Source organism: Lactuca sativa, chromosome 4, assembly GCF_002870075.4.
Source record: "Lactuca sativa cultivar Salinas chromosome 4, Lsat_Salinas_v11, whole genome shotgun sequence".
NCBI classification, from domain to species: Eukaryota; Viridiplantae; Streptophyta; class Magnoliopsida; order Asterales; family Asteraceae; genus Lactuca; species Lactuca sativa.
The window spans coordinates 365,461,621-365,481,134 of NC_056626.2; positions in this window are offsets into that span (position 1 = coordinate 365,461,621).

Here is a 19,514-nt window from a genome sequence, read left to right on the forward strand (position 1 = left end):
CGGTGGGACAGTTGTTTTCCATGTTTTATAACATGGGATACACTGAAATTCTGACGACGGTGACCAAATTCAAGAAATCTTGCCTATCTCCTCAGTGGAACGGCTTCTTCACCGTCTTGTTCAAGGGGCTATCATAACGACGTGCAGGTTTAGACGGGGCGAGTCGTCTATTTATGACCATTCTTTATGGTCTGTACCACAACATCAACCTTGACTATGGGTCGGTTCTATGGCAACAGCTGATTTAGAGTCTAGCGTCTACCTCTCGCCATTCAGAGATCTCCTATGCCCGATTCTGGACGCTAGTTGCAAAGTGGGTGATGGACAAGTATCACGTTCCAATTGTTGCTGATTCTCCACTTTCTTCGATAGGTACTTTCCACACTACGAAGATAAATGTCTCTGATTCCTCTAAGTTTCAGTTTATTGGCTCAATCCCTGAGTCAATGTATGGGGATGTTCTAAGCGACAGCCGGATCATCAGGACTTACAAGGAGTTTCGTCGCTCTGGTCCTAGAGAGCTCACTCCTGACATGATTCAATCAATTCATGATGCTGATCGACCTGCTCCCAGGGGAAAGAAGAATGACAAGGGAAAAGACAAAAAGGTTGTCAAAGGAGCGAAAGGTCCTTCTCCGAAGAAACGTAAACCCTCCAAAGCAGCTCAATCTCCTCCACCAAAGAAGAGGAAGACTCAACCTAGGCGAAAGCTTATTCTTGCCTCCTCGTCCAGTGAATCTGAGGAAGAGAGTTCAGACTCCGAAGAGTCCCTCTGTGGTAACACTCCTCCACGTTCGCCTACCCCTGAGGTACATGTTTCCACTAGACCTGTCTCTCCTCCCGCAATCTCCATCTCTATTTCCATTCCCCCCATAACCTCCACTACTCAAATACCACCTACTTCTATTCCTGTACCACCCCCCCATTTTTACTGAAGCTACTACAACAACCATCGCTGGAGTTAGAACCAACGTATCTGATACAGGGGCTCCTACTTCAGCACCCGAACCCACTCCCACTACCGAACATACATCCGTACCCGAACCCACTTCCACAACCGAGCCTCCACCCTCACCATTACCCTCATCTCCTGCTCACTCAGCAGATAATGAAGAACATTTTCTTGGAGGTGAGGACATGACATTTGATTCGGTCTATTACAGTCCGTATCAAATGCAAAGCGACGATGATGATGATGCTCCAGTCCCCAAGAAGCATCTCAAGGAGCTTCATGAGAAAATTGATTCTCTCATTGCTTCCTCCTTTTCTTCCTCACAGTCTACCATCTCAGAGGCTGCTATTCAGGGGATTGTTGATACGTTCACTAAGGCTCATGAAGCCTCTATCAACTCTGCCACTGCTGCTATTGACGCCTCCACCAATGTGTGTGCTGCTGCGACCGAAAAAGTCGAAAAACTATTTGATAACGCTAATTATCTTTTACAGTCTTTACAGGGCACTGCTGACTCCAATGCAGAGAGGCTTGACTCTCTTGTCAACAAGCTGGCTACCTTAGTTGCCTCAGAACTGCGGTCATTTTCCAGTCTTCGTCAAACTCTCAGTGACGACAACACATCGTTTAAGGCAACTATTGAGGAGCGCCTGACTAAGCTGCATGAAGAACTAGCTGCCGAGAACTCAGTAATGGACGCTCTCGCTCGTAAAACCACTGCTCTCAAGGTCAAGAGTCTTCATCTTTTCCATTCTCAAAAGGAAGTTGAATCTCTTTGATCCGAGCGAGAAGTTATTTCTTCGTGTGTTTCGGATGTCCACGCCGCGCTTTCCAACATCATTGAAGCCCATGATCCGATTCTGAACTACTCGGTGAGGTGCACTCTTGCAGAAAAGCTTGCTCCTGCCCTTGCTCTCTTAAGCAAACTTGAAGGGATCCTGGAGTTCGTGTCCACTCCGAAACAAGGGGGAGAAGATGTGTCTCAGTCCCAACCACCTCCCACTTCTACAGCAACTAAAACAACCGAACCTCCTCCAGCAGGTCAAGCCTCAGGTTCGGGTGTCAAAGACAAAGGAAAGCAAATTGCTGAAGACAGTGATGATGATGATAAAGAGACGATTGCAGATCTCTTAAAGAAACAAGGTCGTGATAAAGATGCTGACATGAGCGCTCGTGTTGCCAGAGAGGCTGAGGCGAATGAAAGGAAAATGAAGGAGGCTCATGACCTTCTTGAGAGTAGGAAAACTCTTTTTCCTCTGTGGACTCTTGAGAAGCTTCTGAAAGAGGCTATCGAAACTCCCAGCATTCTGTGGCTCGAACCAGTGATTTCATTGGATCGTATCAACTCTGTCGATTCTCAGTTCGACATGCCACTGACCCGAAAAGCCTTCATCTTTCATGCCTTTGATAACGTTGCTGATGTCCCTCATCCTCATCCAAAGGTTGATAGGGAACTCGTCAAATTCTATCTGAAGTCTGCTCAACCACAATATCAAACTTGGAGCGCTCAGAAGATCGTCAACGTTCGGGTCCTCAAGCAGTTTCGTGAGGGGAACTTCACGAACGTTCGGTTCAAAGTGCTGAGAGGTTCTGCTAAAACCGAACACGCGATATCACTTGCTGATCTTCCCAACCTGAATCCACATGACTGGATTATTTTGCACAACATCCTCCTCACCAACGAAGCTGAGTATGGTCCAATTATTGATCACTTCAAAAGGATGCTCGTATGCTACATTATGGAGGTTGTCAAGATGGATCAGGAGATCGCTAACATCTTCAGGAAAAAGCCTTCTATTTCTCCTGTAGGCTCTGCCAGTGATTTGAACATGATGCAGATGGGAAGGATTGACCCGAAGCGGAATTATATCATGTTTACAAGGAACGAAGGCCAAAAATGCATGTTCACCTAGGCTGACAAACACCTTTACACCACTGCATGCTTGGAACATGTTCTAAGTATCTTTCATCGATGCAAGCAGAATTCAGAAGACGACAAGAAGTACTTCGATGACATGATTCAGTGGTACATTCGCTTCAGACAGACTATCCTTGCTCTCATCCCACGTCTGTTTGATACCGCTAAGAAAGTTCCTGCAGCTGGACCCAACAAGCCGAAGAGATAGTCTCACTCCAATTGACGCAAAGGGGGAGATTGTTAGGTCCAGAAGGTGTTGCGTCTTGGGCTCGCTATTTAGTCAATTTAGTCTCCGGTATGGGCCTGTCCATCCGTGAATTATTTTATAGGGTTTTGTATTTATAGGTGCTTGCATGCATCCTAGTACGTAAGATTTGGAAATTATTTTGTCAAGCATTTTGATCTTTATCTTTTGTAACCCTAATATCCTCTACAGCGGAAGTTCTTAATCGAGCTCTTCTGAGGATTGAATCAATTGAATCATTCGACATATTCAAATTCATTCTTGTGTTTTATATTGGTGTTTTTCGCTTTCATGATTTACCTGTTATAAGATCTAAACAATCAAAGAGTTTCTTAAACTCATCAGATAACACCAGATACGCATGCTTAAAGGGGACGAAGAAAGAACATCTTTTCGCAGAGAGATAGCATTTTATTATATAAAAATTCCATTTGGATTAAGAAACACAGGGGCACCATGCCAAAGGTTACCAGACAAAGTTTTTGAACCACAGGTAAGGAGGAACATCGAAGTCTATGTGGACAATATGGTCATCAAGAGCAGAAACAATAATTGTTTTCTGTAGGACATTGCGGAAAAATTTTCTAACTTAAGAACCGCAAACATGAAGTTGAACCCTCAAAAGTGTATATTTGGGAAAGAAGAAGGAAAAATCCTATGGAATGTTATCACAAAGGATGGTAAAAAGGGAAACCCCAAAAAAGTAGAATGCTGCTAGAAATGCGATCGCCAAGGATAATGAAAGAAGTACAAGCACTTAATGGAAAACTAGCAGCATTAGGACGGTTCTTGGCAAACTCTATTGAGAAAACATACCTCTACAAAACGTTAAATAGAGTATTAGATAAAAAGACTTTCCGACGAACGAAAGAAGCTGAGAGTGCTTTTTGCAAACTCAAGGTGGTGCTAGGTGAGCTACCCACCTTGACATTGCCAATACCAGGTGAGGTTTTAAGCATGTATTTAGTGGGATCTAAAACGGCAACCAGTGCAGTATTAGTGGCAAACAGAGAAGACAAACAAGTACCCATACATTTTGTAAGTCGTATACTACAAGGAGCAGAGATAGGATATTCAGATTTGGAAAAGCTAGCATTATGCCTAGTCAATTCAACAAAAAGATTAAGAAGATATTTCTTAGAACATACGATTGAAGTACTCACAAATATCTCATTACGACAAGTGCTATTGAAATGGGAGAATTCATGAAGACTGGCTAAATGGGCAATGGAACTAGGAGAACACGAAATTATTGTCAATCCACGAACCAGCATAAAAGCAAATGCACTGGTAGATTTTATCACCAAATTAGCAAGCCATACATTATCATCAATACTTGAATCAGCTAGCAACACTTAAGATATGAATGCAACACAAGAAAATCAATGGAGATTATGTTATGATGGATTCTTTTGTATAGAAGGCGCAGGAGCTGGCCTGATATTAACATGCCTAACTGCAAAAGAAATGACCTACACGTTAAGATTCGACTGTCAAGTACCAAACAACGAATCAGAATATGAAGCACTCATTGCAGGGTTGTGATTGGCTATTAAAATGGGGTATGAGCACATATATTCCTCTACAAATTCAATAGTCATCACCAACCAGACAAATGGCGTGTATGAAATTTAAGGAAAAATTCTAGCGCAATATGCATACAAAGTGAAAGCATTAACAAAACAATTTAAGAGCTTCATGTGCTGAGATCGAAAAACAAATGTGCTAATGCGTTTTGTAAGCTTGAATCATCCACTTTTCCCCATCTAACCAAGAAAATATAGGTAGAAATAGTAAAAGTAAAAGTAATAGACAAAAAGTCGGTAATATCAATAATATCATAAAAAAGAGACTGGTGGAAACCAATAATCGAATACCTAACGGAGGGAAAGCTACATATGAATGACAAGGAAGCTAAGAAGCTAAGGGTCAAGGCACTATCCTTTGCAGTGGACAACAACATATTATACAATAAAGGATATCTAACACCTCGCTTATGATGTGTAAACGGTAAGGAAGCAGAATACCTCATACGAGAGTTGCATGAGAGAGTGACAGACACACATGAGGGAGCGTGAACAATAGTACAAAAAATATCGCGGGTAAAGTACTATTGGCAGACCATATATCAAGACACAGAAGGAGTGATCTACAATTGTGACAAATGCCAGAAACATGTACCAATCCTACGAAAGTCAGAAACCCCAATGATTAGCATCCGTAGCCCATGGCCTTTCATTCAATGGGGAATAGACATAGTCAGACCATTCCCAGAAGCACCCAGGAAGGTCAAATTCTTAGGGGTCGCAATAGACTATTTCACCAAATGGGTCGAGGTAGAACCATTGGCAACAATTACAAGCCTGAACATGATTAAATTCTTTTGGAAGCAAATCATTTGCCGATTTGGAGTACCACACACATTAATTTTAGACAATGGAGCAGAATTTGCGAATAACCCTTTCCGAGAATGGTATGAAGAGATCCGAATAAACCAAAGATTCACTTCAGTGGCACATCCAGTAGCAAATGGGAGGATGGGTGGATGAACTCCAAAGCGTGTTATGGGCATACCGAACAAACGGCACGAACGGCAGTAAAAGAATCACACTATAGCTTAGTCTACAGATCAGAAGTAGCATTGCCATTAGAATTGATTATCCTCACAAATCGAACGAAAAACCTGGATATGGACAATAATGATGATAACATAAGAACAAATCTGGATATTTCCATGGAGCAAAGGGAGGTAGCAGCAATACGACAGGAACATTATAAAAAGAAAGTAGAGAGTTATGACAACCAACAAGTCAAAGGCCATTGTTTTAGAGAAGGCAATTAGGTATTACGAAATAACGAAGCCAGTAGGCAAGAGCCGCAGGGAAAACGACATCGAAAATGGGATGGCCCATATATAATAAATGAAGCAAACATGAGGAATCATATGTCTTACAGATAATGGAGGGAGAGATAATATCACAAACATGAAATGTCAAAATCCTTCGGAAGTACTATGTTTGACTAAGTATGGACTGGTACATCAATCAACACGAAGATGGCAGAAGCAGAAAATATTATCATTAGACCTTATATGTATCATACGTGCTATCACAAAATTATGGCAAGACCGGTTGTTTATTGACGAATAGAAAACAGTTGGCTACCCGCTTAGCCTAAGAATATACTTATTCTTCAAAACATGTAGCTCAGTCCGTCAACTACACTTATGTATGCATTGAGTAGCATTAATCGACACAAAGGATACCTGCTTAGCCCAAGAATACACTTATTCTTCAAAACATGTAACTCGGCCCGCCAACTACACTTATGTATACATTACGTATGGTTACTCGACACAAAGGCTACCCACTTAGCCCAAGATTACACTTATTCTTCAAAACATGTAGCTTGGTTTGTCTACTACACTTATGTATATGTTGAGTAAGATTAATTGACACAAATTTTACCTGCTTAGCCCAAGAATACACTTATTCTTCGAAACATATAGCTCGACCGGCCGATTACACTTATGTAAACATTGAGTATCATTACTCGTTACAAAGGCAACCCTCTTAGTCCAAGAATACACTTATTCTTTAAAACATGTAGCTCGGACCGCCGACTACACTTATTTATACATTGAGTATCATTACTCGAAACAAAGACTACCCACTTCACCCAACAAAACGCTTATTCATCACAACATGTAGCCTGATCCGCCGACCACATTTATGAATTGAGTCCCACAACTCAACAACAAGGCTACCCACTTAAGACAAGAATTCACTTATTCTTCAAATCATATAGCTTGATCCATCAATATATTGAGTACACATCAAGACATCCAAGAAACACATTAGTTATTAATAATACCAAATATCGGCCTAGATACCTACTTAACACCCGCTGGATGGAGACAATGTATTCCTAGATGCATATATCAATTTCCAAAATACTTTAGCAAAACAACGATTATGAAAACAAAACAATCACCATCAACAACAATAAACATACCAAAACATACCAGTTATATACCGAAAGTCAGTTAGACACACAAGTGAAACACCAAGTTCATGCTTGCCTACAAAAACAAGATCATAACCGACTCACACAACCTACATTATCAAGACTTGTTAAGAAGATGAGAATGTAACATGCTGTTCTCCTGGAGACAAGCTTGACGAGTGTCCCTTGATCTTCTAAAGACTTTACCTTGGCCACAACATCCCGATAACATATTGATAGCATACATCTCTCTAGATTTTACCAACATTTCCTCACTGGAAAGATTTATGCCGTCGCCAATACGTACATTCAACACCATAGGCAAAAACCGATCTTGCAAGGTTAGAAACCCATCAAAAAATTGGAGATCTTTCCCTAGTACAAAGGAGATAATTTTTTCGCCACTAGCTATAAACTGGCATGATTCATTCAACTCTTCCTCAAACAAGACATACAAACAACACCCACCTACAACGTTGGGAAAATGATGTTAAACAGAACACAGTAATCATGAATAACGTACAACACAAACAAAAATATGTGACACACGACATTCAATTTACATACCAGCTGGTTTGGGGGCCACATGACCAAAGGACAAAGGAGAGGTGTATTGAGGGCCGACATGGGAAATATCCTAGAGAAACTAATCAAATTGATTAGGCAAAAGAACCTACCTACATTTTTGGCTAGAGGAGACACCTACGGGGGATACAACTCCTGTGGAGCTAGAAGAAACTACCTGTGTAGGACCTATCACATGCCAAGATGTATCCAGTAGCTACTCGACAAAGAAAGCACGCAACCGAAAACCTAGGAGTGCAAGAGGCGAATCAAGTGTCACAGTTACCTGGTCCATATTTTGGTTAGGAACCACGTCATCCACCACAATCAACTGGGGTGGGACATCACTAGCCAAATAAATCGTCAGTTGGAAAGAGAATTTACTCTCATCGACAATAGTAATTGAGCATAGAGAAAATACCCAAAGGTAGCATTTATATTAAGAGATTACCCACAACAAGGGAAAGAAAAGACAAAGGAATTGATGCTAAATCCATTAAAAAGGTTCGACAAAACTGCATGACATACAAATAACACTGGTAGTTGATAGCGGGCTTTCCAGAATAGGCTCATGTGACACAGGGCAAGTACAACTTCCGGAAGAAATGCCCTTTTTACATAGAAATGCGAAAACAAAGGAAAAATCCAAGAAGATCGGAACAAAAAGCCACCGAGTCATCACCAAGTGAAACATAGCTTGGGACAAATGGAAAACACAAGATATGTATATCGACCCAATAGAACCTAATTCTCCAATTCCCATTCGAGCAAGCCAAATCTGGAGATAGAGGAAAGCGACGACTACTGAAAGAAAACCAGTCACCATACTTCTTTAAGCGATTAAAATATAAAAAACAAGAAAACATCAAGTGGTATCTCCTGAGAAACACAAAATACTTCGAAAGTAACAATCTTGGACACCGCATTCGGACACAATTGGAAAATATGAAATTTGTAAAAACAGAGAACCTATAAGAAGAAGCAGGATGGGGGTAACCACAATCCACACACAAGATGTTGAAGATAAAATCCAACCTTACCAGGCGGGGCATCAAGAGTAGAAGACGACGACGACGGAACCTGGATCCTAAGAACAAGAGAAAGATGATATTCATGACTATACCGCTCCAACACCCAGTAGTCCACTTTGGACGCCACCGCAGACATGCCATCACCTATACCAAACACAGTAAAAGCAAATTCAAAGGGAAAGCATGTAAGGAAGTTTCTACAAGAATAAGTAGGATTACCCGATAAATAATAAGAGGCACCGGTTAACGCATTTAATACAGGAAATGTAATCAAAGGAAGCAAGATGACGTACGACGACGCAAGTATTAAATCCACAGAATGCGAAGGATTCTATAGTACCCGATATGGATTTACAATTCTAAATAAAAAAGTATTTCGACAATATTCTTTCACGCTTCAGACTGGGGGGGGGGGGGGCTTAATGGCGTACCAGACCGGTAGTTTGAGGAAATCTATTATTGTCCCGGTGCCTACTAGGTCGGCTTTACAAGTATTGGCACCTGTTTCGGGGAACTATGTATTCAAATATACCATACGCAAGCATCATAATCATATCCCATAAAATATGCAAAATAGTACAAAGCAAATAAAATAATCAAGGAAAGGACACAAGGAAAGAAAGCTCGCAGAGCGGGTACTGAGTAGAGGATTGGTCTAAGGATTAGGCTTTACTAACCATTGATAGCCTATAAGTATCCCCATGAGACATGCTAACGAGGTAAGGACAAAACACATACTCCTTGACACAAACACAATAACAAAATGTCACATTCTAACTTAGGCATCAGAGAGGTATACTGGGGTCTAACCCTCGATATGGCTGTCGGACCTAGCTTTTGTTATTCTTAAAAAGAGTGAATTCCCAGACTCCTGTGTGAAAGAGCTCATCATGAGCTTGGAGTTTTCCATATCAACAAGATTATTATTCGTAAAATGAGTGTAATCTCTTAACTATCAGATTCAAAGGTAAAGTTTTTTTATATAAATTTCATGTTTTGAATTCCCAAAATCGATGTATTTCCTTGGTGATTTTATTTCCAAAATAGGTGTATTGTCTCTATACCTTCTGTTTTATTAATATTTTCATGTTCAACACAAATTCTAAAAATTTCCCTTTGGACTTTTCGGTTTAACAAAATCATTTTGTTGGATGTAGATTGGATATAAGCTTGATGAAGTTTGATTTGACTTATAACTATTTTTGATTCATTTCTAGTTCTTTCTTCTTTTAGTGTGAATTTTGAATATGCCTGTGTAAATTAAAAAAATCATCAATGGAAGTCGGTCTCCCTGTTTTGAAATTGTTTAACATACATACATAATCAACATCCTATATGACCATTGATGATATGTTGAAGAATAAGCTTGGTTCTTTAAAATTTTGTGGGTTGAAATCTATACCAATTGTATTTGCTAGGGGTGAGAAAAAATTGAATCAAACCACATCTAAAAACAAACGAAAAAATGTATAAGCTGAAACCGATAAACTGAAATGGATAATACTAATGTGGTTTTCAATTTTCCATAAACCATAAATTTTTGGTGTGATGCAGTTTTTAATGTTCCAATAAGTCATCTTGAAATATGTGTGGGTCTGTTATAGATGAAGTTTCCTAGATGAAGTTTTTAATTCTATCTTTTTGGACTGACAATCACTTCTTTAGGAAAACAAAACACTTTTATTACCATATTAAAATTATTTATAATGGAGTTTATGGTTTTGTAACAACCCAAAATTATGAGGCAACATTCAATATCTGCATATCCAAATATTCAAAAGTACTTTTATAAGAAAATAGTTATCAAAGTACAATCCCAAACTCATCAAGATGTAGAAACATGGGCGGATACGCAACGATCTAGTCGGGCCCTTCCCTTTCGAACCAAAAGTACTTGAAACCATAACCATAACAACCATAAGCACAAAGCCTAGTGAGTTCCCCAAAATACCACATACCATACATAACATTCGGCCTAGCCCTTGCATTGGGCCCAACCCACACATTGGGCCCAACCCATGATAATGGGCCTAGCCCTGCCAAACCATTAGGCCTAGCCTGATCATACAAATGAAAAAGTCAAAAAGACAGTTAACAGCTACATAACATACAATGGGCCTAACGCTTCCTGTTCCATGGGCCTAGCCCAACATAAAAATGGGCCTCGCCCAACATAACATGCAAGAGCCACATAGAAAATTAGCATAAAAAACCTAACGGGCCGGCATTGGTGTCTTCAACCCACGAGTACAGTGAGGAGACTCACCTCAATCTGCTGATAACCAAAAGCTGCTCAGACCGCTGAATTGGATACCCTCACGCCAACTAACAATAAATACAATCTTAATCAATAAAGAACCCGATAACCCAATATCCGAGGCCCACTCCAGAAACCAACCCCCTTAAAGGTTAAAAGACCATTTACCCTTTCTCCATACTTGTTCCATAACGAAGGCCCAACCCAAAATGCATAAAAATCCCCAAAACCCAAAATGGCAATCTAAAGCCCAAATCAAAGCAACAAAAGCCCGTTATAGCTGAATAATCCAATTGGGTCCCAAAACCATCATGGAAATACTTCAAATAAAACCATAAGTCCATCCATTGCCCAAAGTCAAAAGTCCAATGGCCCAACAAAGCCCACACTTCAAAAAGCCCAAAATGGCAAACTGGGGAGTACTCCCCGCGTACCATAATGGTACGTCCAACGTACTCACCCTCAAAGCATAAAGTATAAACGGATGATGCATAAAACCTTCATTACGCTAAGTGTACATCCTGCATACGCCCAACGTACTCATCAGGGACCAAAAATCCATATTAAGCTCTTAATGGTTAAGCCAATGACATCCAAACTCAAATATGACCCTAATGAGATGTCTTAACACTAAAAGTTGGCAACTTTACTCCTTTGCATGGCTTAATGGGACCAAAATCATTAATAACATCCATAATAAGCATCCAAACTCATGCATGGTCCAAGATAATTCACCAATATGACATGTTTATGAACAAGGGACCTCTCAAAGGCCAAGATCCATCACTCTAAGCTCTTGGAGTAGTTCATACTCACAAGGATGACTCTAAAGAGCAAAATGAACCCAAAATACACCTTAAACTAGATGTAAAACCTAGAGTCATCAAGATAGAAACCTTATACCTCCAAAATGTAGATCATGATGCAACAAACCTAGATCCAAAAGCTTCAAGTAATCCCACATTTCTCCACGAAGTTCCTTTTTCTACTATGGACATCAAAAAGCATGAAATACCACCAAAATCTCAAAAAACACTCAAATGGGGGCTAGGGTTTTGTTTCTAGAGTTTAAAGGGATGGACGTTGAAGATAATAGGGTTTGGGTGTGAGTTAAGGAGCATAAATAGGGTCCAAGACCCAAAATTGGGGTTTGGGTCTAACTGGAGTATGCCCACCGTACTTCTGGTACGCTCAGCGTACTCCATTAAGAATCATGTTCAATTTTCTTAGTACACCCAACGTACTCCAATGTACGCCCTGTGGATTTGCCTTCTCACTATTACTTCATGTGTACACTTGTGTATGCCCCACGTTCCTGGTTTAATGCTAAAACCATGAATCTTCCGAAGGCCATAACTTCCTCCTTATAAGTCCGTTTCCGACGATCCTTATATCCATGAAGAGCTCGTGAGAACCTTTACACTTCTATCAGCTTATACTTGCCTTAAAACATGCCAAACAAAAATCAAATTTCCATAAAAGATCGAATTGACACTTTACCAACATACCCCCTGGCTCCAAAACACAAACCAAACTCCCAGATTATCCAAATTACATTACCCACAACCAAATGCATCTAAATCTCTTCTCCTCAAAGGCCCTAAGCCTGATGATACTCGGTATTTGGGTCACCACCCTACATTAGGAAACGATTCGGAACAGGGCATTACTACTTTACTAGTGTCGCTGATGGTTTAAGATTTGACATACTAACTCTATCAATGATTATAACAACATACTTTCATTGTGATAAAAAGACACCATTTTGGTGTCTAGTAACTGCAATCCCCAAAAAATAACTCAACAAATCCAAGTCTTTTATTGTAAATGCATAACTAAGATGCGAGAATATAACCAACCTAAGCTTATCTAAAGAGGCAGTCAAGATGATATCATCAACATACAACAAAAGATAGGCCATATCACTCCCATTTTTATAGATAAATAAGGAGTGATCAGACATATTGTGTGTAAAGCCCATATTCTTAACATGGTCTGCAAAACGAGTATACCAATCTCGTGGGGCCTGTTTTATTCCATATTGTGACTTCTTCAGAAGACACACATGATCAGGACGAGACTTAGCCATGAATCCTAGTGGTTGATGCATATAAACCATCTTATTAAGGCCGCCAAGATGTGTCTTCTCAACACTAACATGTAACATCCTGAAATTTTCATAAAGTTTAAACTTTATAAAGCAACCCTTTTTCTATAGAAGTGTTTACAAAAACCGTTATTCCCAAAAGATTATTTAAAAACCTGAATCTCTTTCAACATAGCTTTCGAAACATTCACATTATCAGAGTTTCCCAGAAATCATAAGTCCAAAATGCAAGGATGTGTATGATCATGCCTTCACCTTGCCACGATTCACTGAAGTACCTGAAACCATAAACGAAAACTGTAAGCCCGAAGCTTATTGAGTTTCCCCAAAGTAGCAACACCCAAACAGATAACATTTCCAAATAACAACATGTATACAGAGCCTTCAGCATGTCTGGACCGCCTCACCGGGCCTACAACCTGTCCGGGCCGCTCCCAAGCCTTCAACATGACTAGACCGCCTCGCAGGCCTTCAGTCTATCCGGACCGCTAGCCGGGCCTTCAGCCTGACTGGACCGCCTCCCAGGGCCTTCAGTGTATCCGGACCGCCCTAGGTCTATTGGCCTTCAGCACAAAGTAGGACCGCCTCAACCCAACCACACATAGAAATGTCGACATAAACATAACAATAGACATATAACCACTCATCAGATAAACAAGCAGATCTTACAGATCACTAAGCATAGCATCATCCTATCTACTAGGATACAGATCTAACAGATCACGACAACATGGCAACATCTTATCTACAAGGATACCGATCTAACAGATCACTACTGCATACAAGCATACGATAAACCATGATAACAATCCCAAAGGGCCGAAATTTGTGCCTTCGACCCATAAGCATAGTGAGGAAGACTCACCTCGAATACAGAAGCTCACTGAAGAAATCCCTGGCTGTTGCCATGACGACTTCCGAGCTATCACTACCATCAACACACCCAATTATCAATTGGGCTCCATTCCGTAATCCATAATCCATGCTTGGGATAAAATGATAATTTTACTCCTGACCCAAGATGCACCAAAAATGAGGCCCAAAACCAAAAGATCCACATTAGCCCACTAATGGCCCAATTTTCCAAATTGGCCCCAACCCTATATGGGTCTTATCACAAGCCCACCGAACTGTCACCAAGACGACCCTATAGAGTCTCGTACCAACCAAAATGCTTCCGACCCCTAATCACATTGCTGCTTTAGTGGGAAAAAAAGTCACTGACCATACATAGGAGCATAACACTTATACTCGACAAAAGGCTCAGATAATCCTTCAAGTAGAAGATTCATCCCTACATCGGCTAGACTTGGACGAGAGTTGTGCAATAGCGCCAAAACAATTACTCTGAGATTATTTAATTCTGCTGTGAGTGACTTATCATTTCCCAAACTCCCAGATTCTCCACACACACATGTGTAATCACATCCATTGATACTGCCCGAAGCACTGATACTGCTTGAAACGCTGATACTAGGAGCCTGGAACCTCCTTACTTGCCCAACTTCCATAATGGTAGGACTGTCTATTTGAATCCACCCCCAGTCCCCAACTGGGGCATTACCCGAACCATGAAGAATGATCCTTGAAACACACTAACCACGAGCTTATCCCAAAACCAAACCATATCAAGAACCCAAAATCTTAACACCCTTGACTTTGAGCTATGCTATTACCGACCACTGCTTGACTAGAAACTAGGATTTAACAATGAACTTTTGCGATACATCCAACCCTTAACGACTCCAGTGCAATCCCACCAGGTCATCCGCTGTATACAATCTCCACGAACTTCACGAATTACAACGACATAAGGAATTTCCAACTTGAGAATCAAAAATCTAACAACCACTTGCAGAAAACTGGAATTATTGAATACAATTTGCCGAGACCTTCTGATTCCTAACTGATACTTCCCTCAATCCTTGCTACTCCCCTTATAAAACCAACAAATTTACAATGCGCCGGATTCCCATCAATGTGTCAACCCTGAAGACACCACAAGGAAAAGGAATGAACCAAATGACCAGTAGGCCCACAACCTATAATTGGAATGCTTCCAATAACACACAGACCTTAATGACACTCTCACAGCACCACCTAGTTGATACCCAAGCAAACCTTACAAAACAAAGTAGTTCATGTTCCAAAGAAAGGATAAGAATTGCACTGCTGATCCGAATCGGAAGCTGAAACCAAAGAGAACCATGCACATAAGTCGAACCAAGAGCCCCAAATCCATCTTGCCCAGCTCACACAGAACACCCTATACTCATACATAAGAGACCCAAAATCTCATCTAAAGAGAAAAGGAACACCAGAGATAATTGACATGCCACCTTAGTCAAACCAGAAAACATCTTCACGATCGATCAAAACAAGACCCCATATTGGACTGAACGGATTCCATCACTTCCCCACAAGCTCAACAAAACCTTCAAGATGATCCTGAAGGCTACCAAAACCCGAGTCTCATATGAACCAAGCTTCCACGCTACCGTTGAGGGTAAACATACCTGAAGACCGAAGGGATCATAAAATATACTGAACTTGACGACAGATTGGCCCGATACCTGAATCTCGGCTGACACCTTTAAACCTTCCGAGGAAACTTCGCAGAATGATGAACCCCCACGACCAATGGTCAAGGATACACTAAGACAAGAGATCAAGGCCCTCATGGAACTGAACACTCCTGCTTCTGGAAAATATCCATCGATCAACAACTGCCTAGCTAATCCGAAGTCAACTATCCGAAACCATGAACTGCCAAGACCCTCAAGGACTGACACTTAACCTGAGAATTCCTATTTCTCCCCAACTTAGAACTCGAACCACCACTCACTGTTGGTTACCCAAAACATAACGCAACTAATCCAACCTGGTACAACCATACTTGACCATGAAATGAATATCACCTGCAGAATGGGCCTCCAGGTACGGATCAAACGAACCCTTCGAGGAACCTGAAACACAGCTGAAGACCTTGTATCTTCCCATAATAACCACCTACAAAACATAGGTAACTACAATTTACGATCCTACACATACGGCCCTGTATGCGACTCACACAACAATCCAACACCTGGCCTTCCCATCTCTCAAGGATACGACCCTTGCTCACATTGCTAAGATACTTGTGCCACATCAAACCACATGCGCACACCAACGCTGATATGATATGGCCAACCACTGGGACCAATAAACATCAAGCTGAGAATCCAACCTAACTTGGGAGGTTAAGGCTTGCCTACTCCCTCCAACTTGGAAAAACTAAAGGCAAAATCCCTGCCACACAAATAATGACAACTCAAAGTGACTATCCGCCACTTAAATCCCAGATGCAATTCTAACCGATCATAACAACTGCTTCCTCCCCGTGCCTCGAGGCTCGAGGCGCAAACTCTAACAAAACCCTCGAGACTTCCAATCTACATACTCATCCGAGTCTAAACCATTTAACCCACATCAATATCACCACAGGGGTCTGAACAACACAAAAGCCATCCTCGCCTAAGCAACCCAAGCCAAAAGATCAACAGATACTGGGCCACTGCCTCGAACCATGGTATCTAACCATGCTATGTTTCCTGGCCTACCCTTAGATTCTCCGAAGTGGTCCTTGATTTGAGTATGGGTTTTGTGCTTCCAGTAGTACGGGCCCAATACTACCTTCCACACCTATCCATACTCTCCTCAAGAATCATCTTGGGTCCTCTAAGATCTAGTCCGAAAATACTCCTGAAACCTGCTCATCAACGAAACAACTACACCAGAAAACTCTCTAGGCTATCCAAGGAGTCACCCACATCCTCCCTCTGCCATTAGCTGCTGAAAACTGCTCACAATATCAATTACCCATTCCACGAATACAATCACATGCAATAGAGCTCAAATAATCCTTTGAGTAACAGACTCATCCCTACAACGGTTGGACTCAGAAAAGAGCTGCGAAGTAGGGTCAAGTTTTTCACTATGAGATTATCAAAAAAATTTCACATGTGAGTTGACATATTTGCTTAATGGCTTACTCACATCACTCATGAAGCCCACAAAGAAAAAAGAAAGCATCATTTGAGCAGAAAATTCGACTACCACTAAAATGAAATAAAATCAGACACATCCTCGCGCAAAATCCTTGATCCCCAACTCCCAGTGCCACAGGTACCCCTTCGACTGCCCTCACTCTCTAAAGAGTGGCTAATCATTTTTCATGCTGACCCGATATACACTGCAGCCGCTCATGAAACTTCCACCAACCCTGTAGCGCTCGCATATGCTAGCCATACATAACACTGGATCAAATAGACAGTCGAATACTCGGTCCTACTCTAAGCCCACAACCAGATGAGGAACGGGAAATAAAGCTAGACCAAATTTTCTCAGGCTATAAAATCTTAGTCATGTACAACTATGATGCATACACTAAGCAACTACAGTAATGATGTCAATTTCATATAAAGGAGAATCCTAGGCTATCAGGCATCATATAATTAGGCATTTTTATGAATGCAATTCCTGAAGATTCCTAGCCTATCACTTGGATGCTTTTCGAACATATCACAACATTAAATAATAGTATGGTATTTTGGGGCCAACTTACTGGCTTCGGCTGATCGTACACATCGTATCCTCCTTAAGTATTTTTTAAACTATTTGAAAATCTTTTTGAAATTCTTTTCCTTAGTTTGAGACTGGATTCACATGAGTGTTCCTCCAATTCACTCAATCCAAGGCTCTGATTCCAACTTGTAACATCCCGAAAATTTCATAAAATTTAAACTTTATAAAACAACCTTTTTTTCAATAGAAGTGTTTACAAAAACCGTTATTCCCAAAATATTATTTAAAAACTAGAATCTCTTTCAACATAGCTTTCAAAACATTCACATTATTAGAGTTTCCCAAAAATCATAAGTCCAAAATGTGAGGAGGTGTACCTGAAACCATAAACCAAATCTATAAGCCCAAAGCCTAGTGAGTTTCCCCAAAGTACCAACACGCAAAAAAATAACATATACAAATAACAACATGCATACAAAGCCTTCAGCATGTCTGGAATGCCTTACCGGGCCTACAGCTTGTCTGGACCGCTCGCAAGCCTTCGAAAAGACTAGACCGCCTCGTAGGCGTTCAGTCTATTCGGACCGCTCGTCAGGCCTTCGGCCTTACTGGACCGCCTCGTAGGGCCTTCAGTTTATCCGGACTGCCTGGGTCTGTTGGCCTTCAGAACAAAGCAAGACCGCCTCAACCCAACCACACACACACATGTCGACATAAATATAACAATAAGCATATAACCAGTCAATAGACAAACTGGAAGATCTTACGAATAACTAAGCATAACATCATCCTATTTACCAGGATGCAGATCTAACAGATCACCATAGCATGGCAACATCCTATCTAATAATGAGGAAGACTTACCTCGATTGAAAAAGCTCACTGAAGAAATCCCTGGTTGCTGCCCTGACGGCTTCCTAGCTATCACTACCATCAGCAAAAACAATTAGCAATTGGGCTCCATTCCATAATCCATAATCCATGCTTGGGATAATATGACTATTTTACCCCTGACCCACCATGCACCAAAAATGAGGCCCAAATCCAAAATATCCACAATGGCCCACTAATGGCCCAATTTTCCAAATTGGCCCCGACCCCATATGGGGCTTATCATAAGCCCATATTTCCTTAAATCCAAAGTAGGTTACCACAGACACCCCTTGGGACAAACTTGGTTAAAGACATAAGTCAAAAGTCAAATTCAACGGTCCAGGTTGACCAAACTCGCCGATTTGTCCTTCAACTCATCGAGTTTCTCCACCAATCTGCACAGATCGAGAACACCCAAGTCAAGTCACCGAGTTTACCCAACAACTCGTCGATTTCCTCTATTCATCTAAAAATATTATGGAAAACCGAGCCAACTCATCGAGTTTATCCATAAACTCGCCGAGTTCGTGCAATGTCTAGCAGCTTAATTCATTAAACACCTAATCCATAAAGGCATGGCCACAAAGAATAGATCTGATTTCCTTGAGCTGGAAAAACCACGTAAATTTTCTAACTTTATGTCCATGAATGTGTAGATGAAGATCTTAAGCTTCAAATGAACTTAACACTTGACTTAATGCATGCATGACATCAAGATCCTCCTAAAGTTTTCACCTTTAAGCTCAAGGGTAGAAAAACAAACTCAGATTTGAAAGGATGAACCTTTACACCACCTATCTTATCCAAAACTCAAAAAGGTGGCCAAAGTCACTATAAAACCCAAATGAGAAGATCTAAGCTATTAATCACCAAGTTCCATACTTTTTACCTTAAATGGTTTCCAAAAGTGTGATAGATTATGGATCTCAAAGCTTGCCTCTAAGCTAAATAACTTCAAGCCCTTCCAAACCTTCACCAAGCACCAAAAGCAAACAAAAAT